Source organism: Microcaecilia unicolor, chromosome 7 (assembly GCF_901765095.1).
Source record: "Microcaecilia unicolor chromosome 7, aMicUni1.1, whole genome shotgun sequence".
NCBI classification, from domain to species: Eukaryota; Metazoa; Chordata; class Amphibia; order Gymnophiona; family Siphonopidae; genus Microcaecilia; species Microcaecilia unicolor.
This window is the reverse complement of record NC_044037.1, coordinates 205492723-205509280: the sequence shown is the minus strand read 5'-3', so window position 1 is coordinate 205509280 and position 16558 is coordinate 205492723. Positions and strand designations below refer to the sequence as shown.

At 43.5% G+C, this 16558-nt stretch overlaps 1 protein-coding gene across 10 annotated transcripts in view; it reads left to right on the top strand.

The window, feature by feature from the left end:
- MYO1B (myosin IB) overlaps positions 1-16558 on the top strand; it is a 429756-nt gene that overhangs the window by 39475 nt on the left and 373723 nt on the right. The window contains exon 1 of one of the 10 annotated variants that reach the window (XM_030208963.1): positions 2152-2173. The exons of the other annotated variants lie outside the window; for them this stretch is intronic. The gene's annotated coding sequence lies outside the window, so the exon portion shown is untranslated. Of the gene's footprint in view, positions 1-2151; positions 2174-16558 lie in introns of those variants that run through there. 10 annotated transcript variants of the gene reach the window in all.

Here is a 16558-nt window from a genome sequence, read left to right as displayed (position 1 = left end):
CTCCTTCTTTGCAAAGCAATTTGAAATACTTGTCCAAAGATTATAATTATTTATTATTATTAATTTTTTTATATACTGCCTGCTACCCCAAAAGCTATCAAGAGGTGTACATTCAGGTACATATTTTTCTGTCCCTGGAAGGCTCACAATTTAAGGTGGTCGCCATCCATGTGCTAAGCAGGGTCAGGAGCAGGCATCATGTCATAGGTAGGGACTGAGAAGGTCCTGAGTTTACGACACAATATCTGGGAACTGGTAATGCTGCTTTTATTGTATTCTATATTCCTAAGCTGGGGTTTCTGGATATCTTGCCACTGATGAGAATTTGGCTTGCAGTCTCCAATTATTTTGCCTCACACCTCTGGAACACTATTCCTCCCTATTTGAGGATGAACTGTGCTTAATCCACCTTCAAATAAGGATTAAAATCCTGGATTTTTGAGCAGGCCTATGCTTCTTGCTCAGTGGGCCTCACTTAATGCCCCCAGAGGTGAAATGGCTATCTCATATTTTACCTTCTACGAGGTTGGTCAGGAAACCCGTAAGTTGTGTCTTGTACCTCTACTATAACTTTAGCTGTTCAAGATTGTAATTTAAGGGTCATGTATTTGATATACTGCCTTTCTGTGCTACAACCAAAGTGATTTACATATTATGTATAGGTGCTTTCTCTGCTCCTAATGGATTCACAATCTGAATTTTTGTGCCTGGGGCAATGGAGGGTTATAGTGACTTGCCCAGGGTCAAAAGGTGCCACAGTAGAACCTGAACGCAGTTCCACTAGTTTGCAGCCCACTACACTAACCATTAGCTACTCCTCCACTCCCTTTCTTTATGATCTCAAATCCCCATTTGCAGCCCATACTTACTCTCCAGTTGTGATCCTTTCCTTCTGATTGTAAATTGCTTTGATGTACATTTTCAAAAGGTGACATATCAGGAAACTAAACTAATAAATGCAGGGGGAGAGTAAGGGGTGAGGGTAACACAAAGAATGATTACAGATGGATATAGAAGTACAAAGGGCCATCAAGCATGGGATAGTTAAGAGTCCTTTATTAGTGAACCCAACACGGGCTGTGCTTCGGTGTGAAAATGCCTGCATCAGGGGTCAAACCAAATATAACAAGGCTCTTGAAACCATTCAGGGGCTGATATTCAGACCACGGGAATTAGACTGGTTAAATCCCATGGTTGGTGCTGAGCCTGGATAGTCGATGCTGGGCTGTTTCCGGTGACCGGCATCAAATATCGGTTTATTTTTTGCCTGTTAAAGATAACTAGCTTAGTTGATGTTCAGACTTAGCCGTTATCTTTAAACCTGTTTAAAGGTATCCCATGTTTTCATGTGATCAAATATGGCTGCTAACTGGCTTTAAAATCGACAGATAGCCGGTTATATTGGGCGATATAACTGGCTATCTGATAACCGCTAACCGGGGATATTCAGCGGGGGACAGCCAGTTATTTCCCATTGAATATTGATGGATAGCCGATTAAATGCTATTTAATAGGTCAGCAGCCCTTCTGGCTGATTACTAGCGCTGAATATCGGGGTGGGTGTCTGCAGCCTTTCAACAACAGAAAAGCTATTTTTTCTTTGTTCAAAGTATTTTGAGAACGCATCCTTAATGTAAATTGAGGAGGTAATTCTATAAATGCCTCCTTTTAGGTGCCCTGATGCCGTGCGATAGGAGCCTATTCTATATTGGCACCTGGGGTGCCCAGATTCCGTTATAGAATACTAGTGTAACCACATATCATGGCGTTTAAAACCTAGGTGCCTGCAGTTACAACAGCCATAGACCCAAATGTGACAAGGGTGCATGTGACTTACAATGTTCTAGGGATTTGGGGTGTGTAAGTGGCTGGCATGCAATGCTCTGCCCCTGTGGCCCTTACATTGCCTGCAATTGTATGCTACTGAGGTTACACGGTTTGTGATAGTAGAGTCCCCTCTGGGAAACTTGCTTGTAGGAATTATTTACAGTTGCATTCTGCATTTCTTTGCATTGGGCATTATGGTAAGCTTGTTTTATTATTATTTTATTTTTTGCTGGTTTAGGAATACAGTTGCAAAGCCTCTGTATGGATCTGTGTCTCAACTACACCTTTATATTGTGTGCAGTTCTGATTGCTACAGCTGAAGCAAGCTGTGGAAGAACTAGAAAAGGTACAGAGGACTACAAACATGTTAAAGGGGTGGAATGACTCCTTTATGAAGAAAAGATGAACAGAATAGGGCTCGTCAGTTGGGGGAAAAGATGACAGAGAAGGAATGCAATAGAGTTTTGTAAAATTATGAGTGGTATGCAACTAGATAATAATCAATGTTTATTCACTTTTTCAAAGAGCACTAGGATTGAGGGACCCTAATTGGTAACAGATTTGAAATTAATTTAAGACAGGAATTTTTTTTTTTAGTTAATCTATGGAATTTGTTGCCAGAGGATATGGTCAGGGCCAGTAGAATAGCTGGGTTTAAAAGAGGTTTGCACAATTTTCTGGAGTATAGGTCCATTAACACTTAATAGCTAGGTAGACTTACTTTTGTGAGTAAGTAACAGGGAACGGATTTCCCCATTGGGACCCAGATTGGCCAGTGTCAGACTAGGATGCAGGACTTGATGGCCACTGGTCTGACTCAGCGTTGCATGTTTTATGTTCTTCGTGTGACCATGTGTTGAGTTACATATTAAAAATAAGGTGAAGGATGGTAGTCCGTCCCATGGTCATTCTTTGGTTGGTATATGCACACACCTCAAGAGCTCTATGGAAGATTCTGAGAGAAATAAGAAGTAAAAAATGTAACAAAAAGGCAATTCTATAACATGGTGCCTAAAAATATTTGACAATAACGCACAAATACTAGCCTGTACTTAATGTCATTGGCTCCACTAATTGCCATTTATGTGTAAAGTGCTATTCTATAACAGGTGTGCCTAAATCTCTTTGCGAATAACTGCAAGAGGGATGTGCTGTTATTTTTCTATCATCCATTTCCTTGTCATCGAGCAGATGAAGCCCTTACGTATGGGTTGTGCCCATCAACCAGCAGGGGGAGATAGAGAGCACTCAACTTTTCACAGTGCCTCATGGCCAGCTAGCTCCACTGCCTCTTCAGTTTTCTCTGTCTCCCCAAGCAGGGTGGCTGCAGCTTCTTCGAGCTCCATCAAAAATCTGCCTGGGGGTGGCTCCTGCTTGCCAGTTGTTAGCCGGGGTGTTAGAGGCTATAGCAGCTTCACTTTGAAGGCACATAGGTCAGCCCTTTCCCTGCCTTACCCATGCCCCCGTGGATGTGGACATATTAGCTTGCTTTTCCCTGTCCTTCCCACTCAGTGGATGCAGGCACATTGGTTCGCCTTTCCCTGCCTTTCCCACTTATCTGAGCCTCCGGAGTGTTTTTATTTACCTCTTTTGCTTCTGCTTTCCTCACAGCGTTAAGAAAAAAAAAGAAAAGAGTTTTTTTTCTTGAGATTCTTCTGCAGGACCGGAGCTGTGATACTCAGTCTAGTGAGGTAAGAGTGTTTTCTGACTCCTCCGGTGTGGGCCCGCGATCGGGACGTTTTTGGCACGAACTGCCATTTTTGAATTTTACCGCTGTTTTCGGCGATGGCTGCGGAGACTGTAAAGCACTGTTCTAAATGTGGCAAGCGCAAATCAGCAGCGGGGCTCTGTAATTCGTGTTGTACAGACGGTAGAGCCGGCCCGAGCATGGCGAGCAGCAATCTTTTGCGCTCTGAGCTGGCAGCGGACGCCATTTTGGATTTTCCACATGGCGTGGCCTCCGTTGCGATGGAGAGCCCTGAATCCGGGGAGGGGGGGGGGGGGGTTCCTTTGAGTGAGGCTAATAATAGAGCTGATAGCCCTGGAGGATCCAGCCGGTCAGGGAGCGGTTTTCTCCCCTGATTTTGTTTTAATGCTGCATAGGGCGTACATGCTTAAAAGAGCTCTTCCACAGGGATCTTCGGACCCTCTGACCCTCTGCCTGCCCCCACCCCCCCTGGTGGATCCTGGCTTTTTGGAGTTGGCTTTGCCTGTTTCTTATCCTCCTGATAAACGCAGAAGGGCTAATTCCCCTTCTGAGTGTGGCGCAACCCCCTTTTCCCCCCGTGGTTGGGCTATGAGGATTCTTAGGGGTCTGGCAGAACTTCTTGGGCTGAGGAGCCAGAGTCGGGTGCAGAATTGCCACAGGAGCTTGATGATCCGTCTGCGGTGAGGATGTTCCACCGCGAGGAGCTGCCAGCGCTTATTTCAGATGCCTTACAAGCCCTCTCGATTGAAGATCCTGGGAGTGGCACAGCCTACTCTGTTAATCCAAGGATGGCTAGTACCAGAAGCCTGCTCGAGCCTTTCCTTTGCATGACTCCATCCAAGAGCTTATTTTGGCTCAATGGGCTGACCCCGAGGGACCTTTGAAGGTTGCCAGAGCTATGGGGCAATTATACCCTCTGAGTGAGGAACATTTGGCTCGCTTTGCAATGCCTAAAGTGGATGCCCTGGTCACGGCTGTGACAAAGAGAACTACCCTCCCTGTTGAAGGAGGTGTTGCCCTGAAGGATATTCAAGACCGCAGGCTTGATTCAGCTCTGAAGCGGTCCTTTGATTTGGCAGGTCTCACTGTTCGGGCGTCTGCATGCAGTTGTTATGCTGCTAGAGCCTGCCTGGCTTGGTTACAGCAGGCAGTGGAACAGCCCAGTGATGGAGCGGAGACCTTATCTGAAGTGGCTCCGCGGATGGAGTCGGCCTTGTCCTTTTTGGCTGACGCCCTTTATGATATGGTCAGAGCTTCGGCTAAGCAAATGGCTGTAGCAGTGGTGGCTCGCTGCACTCTTTGGCTACGACATTGTGCGGCGGACATGGACTCTAAGCAAAGGTTGGTGAAGTTGCCCTTTCAAGGCCTTCTCCTGTTTGGTGAGGAGCTGGAAAACATTGTTAAAGGCCTGGGGGATTCCAAACCTTAGTGCTTGCCTGAAGATAGGCCGAAGCCTTCCTCTAAGGGTCAGGTGGTCCACTCCTCTTACAGACCTCGCTTCCGTGAAGCTAGAAGGTACCGCCTGGGGCGTGCTGCTGGATTCACTTTGCGTGTCTGCTTTCAGCAGAGAAACTCCTTTCGCTCGGACAAACGTTCCGCAGCTGCCGGTTCAAGGCCTGGAGTTCAGGGGCGACCCTCTCAATGATGGTGCGCCGGCCTCCTCCTCGTTTCCTGTCATCGGAGGAAGACTTTCCCTCTTTTTCGAGGAGTGGGCCAAAATCTCCGCAGATCAGTGGGTCTTGGAACCGCTTCGGCGTGCTTCAGAGAAAGATTTGACACTGAAGCCCGTCTTTTTAGTGGCCATTACCTTGGCGAGACGGGTGTCAGAGCTCCAGGCGTTGTCCTGTAGAGACCCTTTTCTGCAATTCTCAGAATCAGGGGTCACGGTTCGGACCATGCCTTCCTTCATGCCTAAGGTGGTTTCAGCGTTTCACCTAAACCAGCCTGTTTTTCTTCCCTCCTTTGTTGAGGAGGAGTTTCCAGATTCATTTGGGCAGTTGCACCTTTTGGATGTGCGCAGGACTCTGTTGCAGTATCTGCGAATTACAAATTCTTTCAGGACCTCTGATCATCTTTTTGTGCTGTTTGCAGGTCCTCGCAGAGGGTCTTCAGCGTCTAAAGCCAATATTGCCCGTTGGCTCAAAGAAGCTATCTTTTCAGCATATCTGCTGTCTGGCCGGGCTCCGCCTGAAGCCTTTAGGGCACATTCCACAAGAGTGATTTCCTCTTCCTGGGCGGAAACTGGAGCACTATCTCTTCATGAGATTTGCAGTGCTGCAACCTGGGCTTCTAAGCTCTCTTTCGCCCGACATTACAGGCTGGATGTGGCTGCCAGGAGGGATGCGCGTTTTGGAGAACAGGTGCTAGCTCGTGGTGTGGCTTGTTCCCACCCTATTTAGGGATTGCTTTGTTACATCCCATACGTAATGACTTCATCTGCTTGATGACAAGGAAGGGAAAATTAGGTTCTTACCATGATAATTTTCTTTCCTTTAGTCATAGCAGATGAAGCCATGATCCCTCCCTGTATGATTGTCTGTATTGCAGTGATTCTGATTTTAGGTGCTGTTCTTGTGTCCTGAAGTTATATTCCTTCCTTGGGGAGTTGGAAAACAGTCTTCAGGATTCTTGTTACAGTGATAGGAGGATGAGTTCATTCCCTCCAGTTCATGTTTTGGGAGGATGAGTTTATTCCCTCCAGGAGGATGCAAGTATTCCCTCCGTTTATACAAAGTGAAGGACGAGTTCATTCCCTCCAGGAGAATGAGTTTATTCCCTCCTTTTGTTGAGTTTATGCCCTTGTTAAGGGGCCATCGTTCGCTGTGAGGAAAGTTCATGTTATTCCCATTGCGGTTTGCCATACTGCTTTGGAAGCTTCAAATACTGAAGAGGCAGTGGAGCTAGCTGGCCATGAGGCACTGTGAAAAGTTGAGTGCTCTCTATCTCCCCCTGCTGGTTGATGGACACAACCCATACGTAATGGCTTCATCTGCTATGACTAAAGGAAAGAAAATTATCATGGTAAGAACCTAATTTTCCCTTCCCTAGGCCCCTTTTGCTCTCAGAAGAGACTGCACCTCACCACTCTTTCCTCTCTTTCCTCTCTCTTTTAGGGCTATATCTGTTAGAGACTAAGACCTCCTTTGCTATGGCCTCTTTCATTCTGTGCCACTGGTGCCCCTTCAGACATCTTCACTATATTTTCTGTGGCCTGTGTGACTGCTGCACTGCCTAGATCAGCCCTACTTTGCTGCTTGCAGCAAGCCAACTTGACAGATTGGCTGGTAAAGGAAGGTTTGCTCTAACTTTTACTAATAAGTTATTTTTGTGTTTGTAGCTTGTATGGCATGTGAGGCCTTTGTAAGGACTCTCCACCCTTTTCCATGTCTACACACAGACATTAAAAAAATAAGAAAAAGTAATTTTAGAACTTGACCTTAAATACTGTAAATAGTGTTTGTCTTGTTCGTTTCATTTGTAAGATGTCAGAGTCAAGAGTTAACATAATCAGTTTAAGGGAATTTGAACGTCAGCCCATTCCGCTGGCTCCAGGATGGAGGTAGATCATTTTCTGGAGAACTGGCTGATATTTTGTTTTTGAAGTTGGAGTCTGTAATTTAGGGTATGTGACTAATACTGCTGTCACAAAGTAATCATGACATCCTCTAAGAGTCCCAAGTCTTAATAGGATCTGTTTAACATGAGGCAGAGATGCTAAAGAGCACAAAATTGTGTTAAGGCCACTTTGTATGCTGAAAGAGCAAATAATTGCTCTTGTAGCATGCAAAATGTAATAATTTGCTCTGCAAATAATTGTTTTTCACTCACAGTTTTATGCTTGTGAAAATCTATTAAACTTACATTTAATGACTGACAGGGGTATATAGGGCCAGCTCAAAGGTATTTGATACTCTGGGTGAACCTTTAGTCATGCGCCCCCACACAGGGAGGCTCAGGTCTCCAGCATCCCCCTCCACCGTAGTTCAGCATTTCCTCTTTCCTTCCCTACCCACCGTAACCCTGCATCTCCTCTTCCTTTTCCTATCCCCCATAGTTTAGTATCTCCCCTCCCCTTCTCTACCCTCCAAAGGTCCTGTATCTTCTCTTCCCTTTCCTATCCCCCATAGTCCAGCATCTCCCCTTCCCTAACCCCTTCTTATTCAAGCATCTGCACTTCCCTTGGATGTGAAGCGTCTGTTCACGCTTTCCAAAAATACTAGGACTAGGGGGCATGCGATGAAACTACAGTGTAGTAAATTTAAAACAAATCAGAGAAAAATTTTCTTCACCCAACGTGTAATTAAACTCTGGAATTCGTTGCCGGAGAAAGTGGTGAAGGAGGTTAGCTTAGCAGAGTTTAAAAAGGGGTTGGACGGTTTCCTAAAGGACAAGTCCATAAACCGCTACTAAACGGACTTGGAAAAATCCAAAATTCCAGGAATAGCATGTATAGAATGTTTGTACGTTTGGGAAGCTTGCCAGGTGCCCTTGGCCTGGATTGGCCGCTGTCGTGGACAGGTTGCTGGGCTCGATGGACCCTTGGTCTTTTCCCAGTATGGCATTACTTATGTACTTATCCCTGCACCAGTAGTCCAATATCTCATTTCCCCTTCTTTTCCATAGCCTGCTTTCTCTGTCCAGCATTTCCCCTTCTCTACCCCCTATATCCAGCATATCCCCTTCCTTTCCTTACCTCCCTCCAAGTGGCTAGCATTTCCCTTTCCCTCCTTCCTTTTCTGTAGGGGTAGAATCTCATCTCATTCTCCTTCACCAGCCCCTGCTCCTCCCCCGATATATAGCACCTATGTGCCACCACTAAACCTTACCTTTCTGTTCAGGTCCAAGACTCAATAGAATGAAAACATGCGGAGCCATGAGCACGGACTTGCGTTTGTGGTCTGCCGCGTCCTATCCCCTCTGAAGCAGATTTCCTGTTAGAGGGGCCAGGACGCGGCAGAGCTTGTGTGTGGACCTGTGCTGGAAGACCCCATACTGTGCTGATAGCAGCAATACAGTCCTGCTTGCCTGTCGCACCAGAGCCACAGTACCATTCTATAAATGTTGCCACTCTAGGCAGGTGCCTAGTATCAGGGCTAGGCCAGTGACATAAAATTGCGTGTGAAAACAGCTTTGCAAAGTGGGCTATTTTACTATGGGACATATTTGCATGTCCTGAAACACTAGCAAAATAGTCATGGTAAACAGGAAATAATGGACCAGATTCAGTGCCTCTATGGATTAGGGATGTGCATGTGCCAAACAATTTTCGTTCATTTGCTTTTCTTCCTGTTTTTTGGGTATTTTTTTTTTGTTCATTTGACACACTTGTTTTAGTAACTTTTTTGCATGCATGCTATAACTTTTTAACCCATGTAATTCGATTTTGTGCATGTTAATTCATAGGTTTACACATGTTCAGTGTATGTTTCAGTAGTAGGATTAAAACCATATTCATGTATACAAAAACATCAGTCACTATAAATTGTTTCTTGATTTTTTTTAACAATTTTGATCTCTGAAGGCAGCACCTAAACAAATGAAATGTTCACATTTTAAAATTCCTTGAAGAATTTTAGGTTTAAAATCTATCTTAGAAGTCTCCTTCCTGTTTGTTGGGGTTAGATATGGAATAAACTTCCCTTGGAATTGAGATCTGCGTTTTCTTATCTCTCTTTCAGGAAATTGTTGAAAACTTATTTGTTTGAACAAAAAGTCTGTCTCTTATTTTATATTTTATTTATACTTTTAAACTTTTCTTTTTTTGCTCTGTCTTTATATAATTCTCTCCTTAATTTATGGAGCTAGCTTAAAAATGTAAATCGCTTTGAATCCTTCGGGAATGATAGCTGTATAGAAAACTCCGATAGTGTGTGTGTGCATGTCATAAGAACATAAGTATTGCCATATTGGGACAGATAGAAGGTCCATCAAGCCCAGCATCCTATTTCCAACAGTGGCCAATCCAGGTTACAAGTACCTGGCAAGATCCCAAAACAGTACAATACATTTTATGCTGCTTATCCTAGAAATAATATCAAAAACGAAAAAAGGCTTACAAGTGTCTAAAAATATTTTGTAAACAATACACAAATGGGGATAGACACTGTGTGTTAAATGCAATGTGAAAATGTTGGCTAATGAAGGCGTCTCATATCAACATGGAAGTCTATATATATGAACTTCCTTAACGGCTAAATAGCCGATGCACGGTTATAATCATGGACCACCTCCAACCAACCAGCAGTGCCAAATGTTGTTAATATTTGGAAACCTGAGAATCAAAAAGTCTCTATAATCTGTTTTACTCTCAAATTTATCCTCAGGTAAAGAAAAATATATAGAAGCGCACTGCTGTTCACAAAATAAACATTATAACAAAAATAGACATATAATGCAAAAATTCACTTATCTTAATAGTTTAAATCAAAAAGGCCATCTGCTGGGGCCCGAATTCATCAAATTTCAAAAAAGATTTCATCCATCAGACTGCTGATAACTCCGGTGACATTGTGAGCCCGACAGGACCCTGTTTCGCGGTCTACTGCTTTTTCAAGGGCATACACATCTAAAACACGGAGAAAAGGTATTAGTAACAACAAACTAATGAATTAAGCATATCTGTCATGTACCCGCAACCACTGGACTAACTTTCACAGTCACTGGTGTCAATATACAGCTATCCAAAATGGCGATGGCGTTTGAAATATATACCGATTTTAGGCTCCTCCCACAAAAAATCCTACGTAATCAACAGCTGCTTAAAAGAAACAGTTCCATTGCAAATGTGCGTTAAGCCCATTTGGTTCGATAGTATTGAGACGGTAAATCCACTGCATTTCTTTCTGAAGCAGTAATCTATTTATGTTACCTCCACGGGAATTAGGGATAATGTGATCAATCACCATGCATCTGAGTGACTCACAAGGATGTTGTTCATTAATACAATGTTGTACCAGTGGAGCTCCAATGATGCGGGCAAGAATTCTTGATCTGTGTTCGATCATTCTGGCATTGAGGGATCTGTTGGATTTACCGATGTATACTTTGCCACACGGGCATTTGATGTAGTAAACAATGTGAGTTGTGCGACAGTTGGTATGGTGCTTAAGTTGTACAACGATACCATTATGACAAAAACTTGAAGTTTCAACCGTTAAAGGGCATGTTTTGCACCCATTTCTACAACATCTTTTATGGCTACCCTGGCAGGGGGCCATAGATGTTGTAGAAACGGCTAAATCAGCTGGGCTCAATATTTCGCTGAGATTCCGCGCACGGGAAAATGCCATTCTTAAGCGAAAATTTTCAAAAATAGGATGAGCCCGCATGATGTCCCAATGTTTTTTAATGATATGTGCAACCGCTTCTCCACCTTGCATATATCTCATGACAAAAGTCATAACCGAATCTTCTTGTTGATCAGATGGGCTGTGTTGTAACAGCAAATCCCGGTTAAGATGTTTCGCCCTAGTGTAGGCTTTTTTCAAAACAGTTTTAGGGTAACCCCGATTTGCCAGTTTGAAACCCAGGGTATTGGCTTGTTGATGAAAATCAGTTTCATCCGTGCAGATCCGCTTGAAACGTAAAAATTGAGAAAAAGGCAGACTTCTTCTGAGAGATTTTGGGTGGCAACTGCCATATTCTAGAAGAGTGTTCCTGTCCGTGGGTTTGATATAGACATTGGTTTGAAAAAAATGATCCCGAAAAATAATATCCACATCTAAGAAATGAATTTTGTGGGAAGAAAAAGAGACAGTAAACTGTATCCGAGGATGACGGCTGTTGAGCCAGAGTTGAAAATCTTCTAACTCACTGTCGGGCTCACAATGTCACCGGAGTTATCAGCAGTCTGATGGATGAAATCTTTTTTGAAATTTGATGAATTCGGGCCCCAGCAGATGGCCTTTTTGATTTAAACTATTAAGATAAGTGAATTTTTGCATTATATGTCTATTTTTGTTATAATGTTTATTTTGTGAACAGCAGTGCGCTTCTATATATTTTTCTTTACCTGAGGATAAATTTGAGAGTAAAACAGATTATAGAGACTTTTGATTCTCAGGTTTCCAAATATTAACAACATTTGGCACTGCTGGTTGGTTGGAGGTGGTCCATGATTATAACCGTACATCGGCTATTTAGCCGTTAAGGAAGTTCATATATATAGACTTCCATGTTGATATGAGACGCCTTCATTAGCCAACATTTTCACATTGCATTTAACACACAGTGTCTATCCCCATTTGTGTATCCTAGAAATAAGCAGTGGATTTTCCCTAAGCCCATTTTAATAATGGCTTATGGACTTTTTTTTTGGAAGCTATCCAAACCTTTTTAAAACCCTGCTAAGCTAGCTGCTTTTACTACATTCTCTGGCAATTAATTCCAGAGTTTAATGCCAGAGAATGTAGTAAAAGCAGCTAGCTTAGCAGGGTTTTAAAAAGGTTTGGATAGCTTCCTAAAAAAAAAGTCCATAAGCCATTATTAAAATGGACTTAGGGAAAATCCACTGCTTATTTCTAGGAGAAGGGTAGATAGTGGGGGTCCCCAGGGGTCTGTACTGGGACCTCTGCGTTTTAATATATTTATAAATTATCTAGAGATGGGAGTAATTAGTGAGATAATTAAATTTGCTGACAACACAAATTTAAAACAAATCGGAGAAAATATTTCTTCATTCAGTTTTTTCTGACTCATCAGCTTTGAATACCATTTCTGGCACCAGTATCCCTCCACCAAATCTTCCTCAGTGAAGACTGAAGCAAAGAATTCATTGTGGGCCCCTTTTACTAAGCCACGTAGGTGCCTACGCATGCCCAATGTGCGCCAAAATGGATTTACCGCCCCACTACCACATGGATCTTGCAGTAATTTCATTTTTGGTGCGCGTCCACTACACGTGTCTGAAAAATAATTTTTATTTTTGGACACGCGTAGCAGCTGCGCGCAGGTCCTTTCCACCCAAATTCTTTATTGCTAAGTCTATGGCTGGCGGTAAGGTCAGAGACCCAAAATAGATGCGCGGCAATTTTCGTGAAAAAATAAAAAGAGGCCTTTTTTTACAGGCGTGCTGAAAAATGATTCTGTGCGCACCCAAAACCATTGCCTACACTACTGCAAGCCACTTTTCAGCGCACCTTTGGAAAGGACCCCTTAATCTCTCCATCTCTTCCCTGAGTGCCCATTTTACTCCTTGGTCATCTAGCGGTCCAACTGATTCTTTTGCCAGATTCTTGCTTTTGATATACCTAAAAAAAAGGTTTACTATGTGTTTTTGCATCCAGTGCAGTCTCTTTTTTTTAAAGTCCCTCTTTGCCTTCCATATCAGCACTTTGCATTTGACTTGCCATTCCTTATAAATGTTTCTTATTATTTTCAGTCAAATCGTTCTTCCATTTTCTGAAGGATTTTCTTTTTGCTCTAATAGCTTCCTTCACCTCACTTTTTAACTATGCCAGTTGTCATTTGGTTTCTTTTGCTGTTATTTTTTTTGTAATTGGTGGTTGAGCTCACATGTGGGTTAGCGTGTTGACTTCATCCCCCAATTTAAATTTCTGATTGGTGATGGGTGTCAGTTGTGGTTAGTTGGAAGAGGTGCTGCCCTAAGCTTGCGAGGTGCTGATGTTGTGCTCGAGTAATTTGACACAATATTTGAATTTATTACAGGATTGTTTTGTCTATCCTATATAATAAAAAGCACCTCCAACGTTCTGAAGCTGACTCTGTGGCAGTGAAAGTTTGAAGGGTTCGTGCTGCCTCTAACGCTGTATCCATCTCCTGAATTGACGTCACGCACTTCCGGGTTTGTCACAAACAGCACTGACTAACCACAGGATAGGAGCACGAGGCACAGCCTCAATGTCTATAGCCTTCCCTTCGAGTTCGTTCCCTCAGAGTCCTGCCCTCACGGAAAGAGGAAATGACGTCAGCAGGCGGGACTCAGAGGGAATGAACTCGAAGGGAAGGCTACAGACGGGCAGGGCTTTCAAAGACGTGGCCGCTTTGACGGAGGTAAACAGGGGAACGAGGAGAATCGATGGGTGGCTGTAGGGGGGGGCAGGGGAGCGAGGAGAATCTCTGGGTGGCTGGAGGGGAAGCAGGGGAGACAGGACAATCACTGGGTGCCTGGAGGGGGGGGCAGGGGAGAGAGGAGAATCGCTGGGTGGCTGGAGGGGGGGCAGGGGAGATAGGACAATCGCTGGGTGGCTGGAGGGGGGCAGGGGAGAGAGGAGAATCGCTGGGTGGCTGGAGGAGGGGAGCAGGGGAGAGAGGAGAATCACTGGGCGGCTGGAGGGGGGGGGGGGGCAGGGGCAGGGCACCCAGCGGTCTCACTCTCTCTCTGTCACACACACACACTCGCACATTCACTCTGTCTCTCACACACAGTCACTCTCATACACACTCCGAGAAAAACCTTGCTAGCACCCATTTCATTTGTGTCAGAAACGGGCCTGCTTTACTAGTATGTTAATAATGTTTTTGATTTTTTGTAAGATGCTTTATGTGAAACATGGAATCCATGTAAAAAACAAAAAAATTTCCGAGCACATTTTTTACACTTTTTTGAGGTATTGGTCTGTCTGTCTATCTATCTATCTATCTATCTATCTATCTATCTATCTATCTATCTTTAATGTTTTTCTGAAAGTTTTTACTGAACCATATGTGTATTTTATATTGAATTATTTTGGTTCAGGTTTCTTTTATTTTTCCCAAATTGATTTATTTAAACATTAGTTCATGGCCATTAATGCAAAAAAAATGGAAAACGTCCATTTTATGGCTGCAGGAAAAACCTGTGCAAGGGTGCACTAAGGTCACTTTTTGCCTCACCTTAGAAAAAGGGACCCAGAGTTAGGAGCACAAATCCCTTGAATATCGGTCCCACTACTCTTAAATTGGCCTCTTCAAAAATTTGCTGAAGCTGAGTGCAAACTAGCTGTCCTAACTTTACACAGCGAGTTAACGGGGCACCAGTCTGAATATCTGCCAGTGCCAGGTTAATGTCCAGGTTGGATATTCAATGCTAGGACCACACATGCTGTTTATCCCTTCAGGCTGAATATTCATCCCATAAATTTTGGAACATAAAAAGTGGGTGGTAACAGGAGCAGATTTAGGATGGGGGAAAAAAAAGTTAGGAGTTTAGCACTGATTTTTAACATTAGGCTCATAAATCTAGGCAAACGAATGGCAGGCCTAAATCTTTGAGCATAGCTTTTAAGCTCCTAAATTAAGATACATTTTCATATGAAAAGTTTGGCTGAAAATAAAGCACAAATTCCCCCGGAAATGGTGCATGTTGAGGGCAAAACTACCGCCAGCAAACGCATTAGGCTGGCAGTAGACCCGAATTAGCGTTTGTTAAGCTTGTGTTGGGCTTACCAGTGCTTTGTAAAAGACTCCCTAAGTGCAATATTCAGCTCTTAACCTGCTGTGCTGCACCACGTAAAGATAGGACTGATTTTTAGGCAGTCCTATTTATGCAGTTACCTTGGCGTGTAACAAGCCAAGTGCTGACTCTGCCTCCTGAATGTTGCCAAAATAGCTGGATTCGAGTTGGGTGGTAACTGGACATTTTCAGTGGCACTATCTGGTTGAGTGCCAGTGAATATGACTGGTTAGCCCTGGACAAATGATTTAACCGGCCAGGAGCTGTTTCTGGTCGGTTCAATTGCTTTGAGTATCGACCCCAACACTTTTAATACATAAAAGAAAGAAATAGTGCAGGGCCATATATATGTTTGTCAACATTTATTTTAATGTAACACAACCACATGTAATTGAACTTTTCAGAAACGTGTTGCTAATTGTAATAAGTACAAAAGTAATGCTACACTGGGAAAAGACCAAGGGTCCATCGAGCCCAGCATCCTGTCCATGACAGCGGCCAATCTCTTGTCACATGGTGCTTGCTGATCGTTGGCTGTTCTTTTGTTCTCTCTGTGGATTACCTTGCATACATAAAGGAATTCAAGCCTATCAGCTTCTTCTCAGAGAAAGTTGATTGTGACCCCTGAGGCAGGCGCTTTGGCGCCGAAACACGGACCGTGTCGGGTCCTTGATATTGATATGAATATTCTGAATAAACTGGTTTTTGATATTATCTCCCTATTGGTTTGCGCATTTGTCAGCCTCTACTTTTGCTATTTTGCTTCAGCGGCCAAGCCAGGCCCAGGGCACCTGGTAAGCTTCCCAAACGTACAAACATTCTATGCATGTTATTCCTGGAATTGTGGATTTTTACCAAGTCCATTTAGTAGTGGTTTATGGATTTGTCCTTTAGGAAACCGTCTAACCCCTTTTTAAACTTTGCTAAGCTAACCGCCTTCACCACGTTCTCCGGCAACGAATTCCAGAGTTTAATTATGCGTTGGGTGAAGAAACATTTTCTCCTATTTGTTTTAAATTTACTACACTGTAGTTTCATCGCATGCCCCCTAGTCCTAGTATTTTTGGAAAGCGTGAACAGACGCTTCACATCCACCTGTTCCACTCCACTCATTATTTTATATACCTCTATCATGTCTCCCCTCAGCCGTCTCTTCTCCAAGCTGAAAAGCCCTAGCCTCCTTAGTCTTTCTTCATAGGGAAGTCGTCCCATCCCCGCTATCATTTTAGTCGCCCTTCGCTGCACCTTTTCCAATTCTACTATATCTTTCTTGAGATGCGGCGACCAGAATTGAACACAATACTCAAGGTGCGGTCGCACCATGGAGCAATATAACGGCATTATAACATCCTCACACCTGTTTTCCATACCTTTCCTAATAATACCCAACATTCTATTCGCTTTCCTAGCCGCAGCAGCACACTGTGGTATTTTGCTTTGCTTTATGTCTAAAACTTGATTTTGCTGTTATATATTTGGTCTGTTCCTAGTTTTCCCTCCCCTGCTGATTAACCAAATAACTGTATTGTACAGAGAAAATTTAAATATGCATTTGTTCTGGTGTGCAAATAGCATGTAAATAACAACGCATATCTGCTTGGTGGCCAGAAAACCAGATCAAAGTCCTCTTT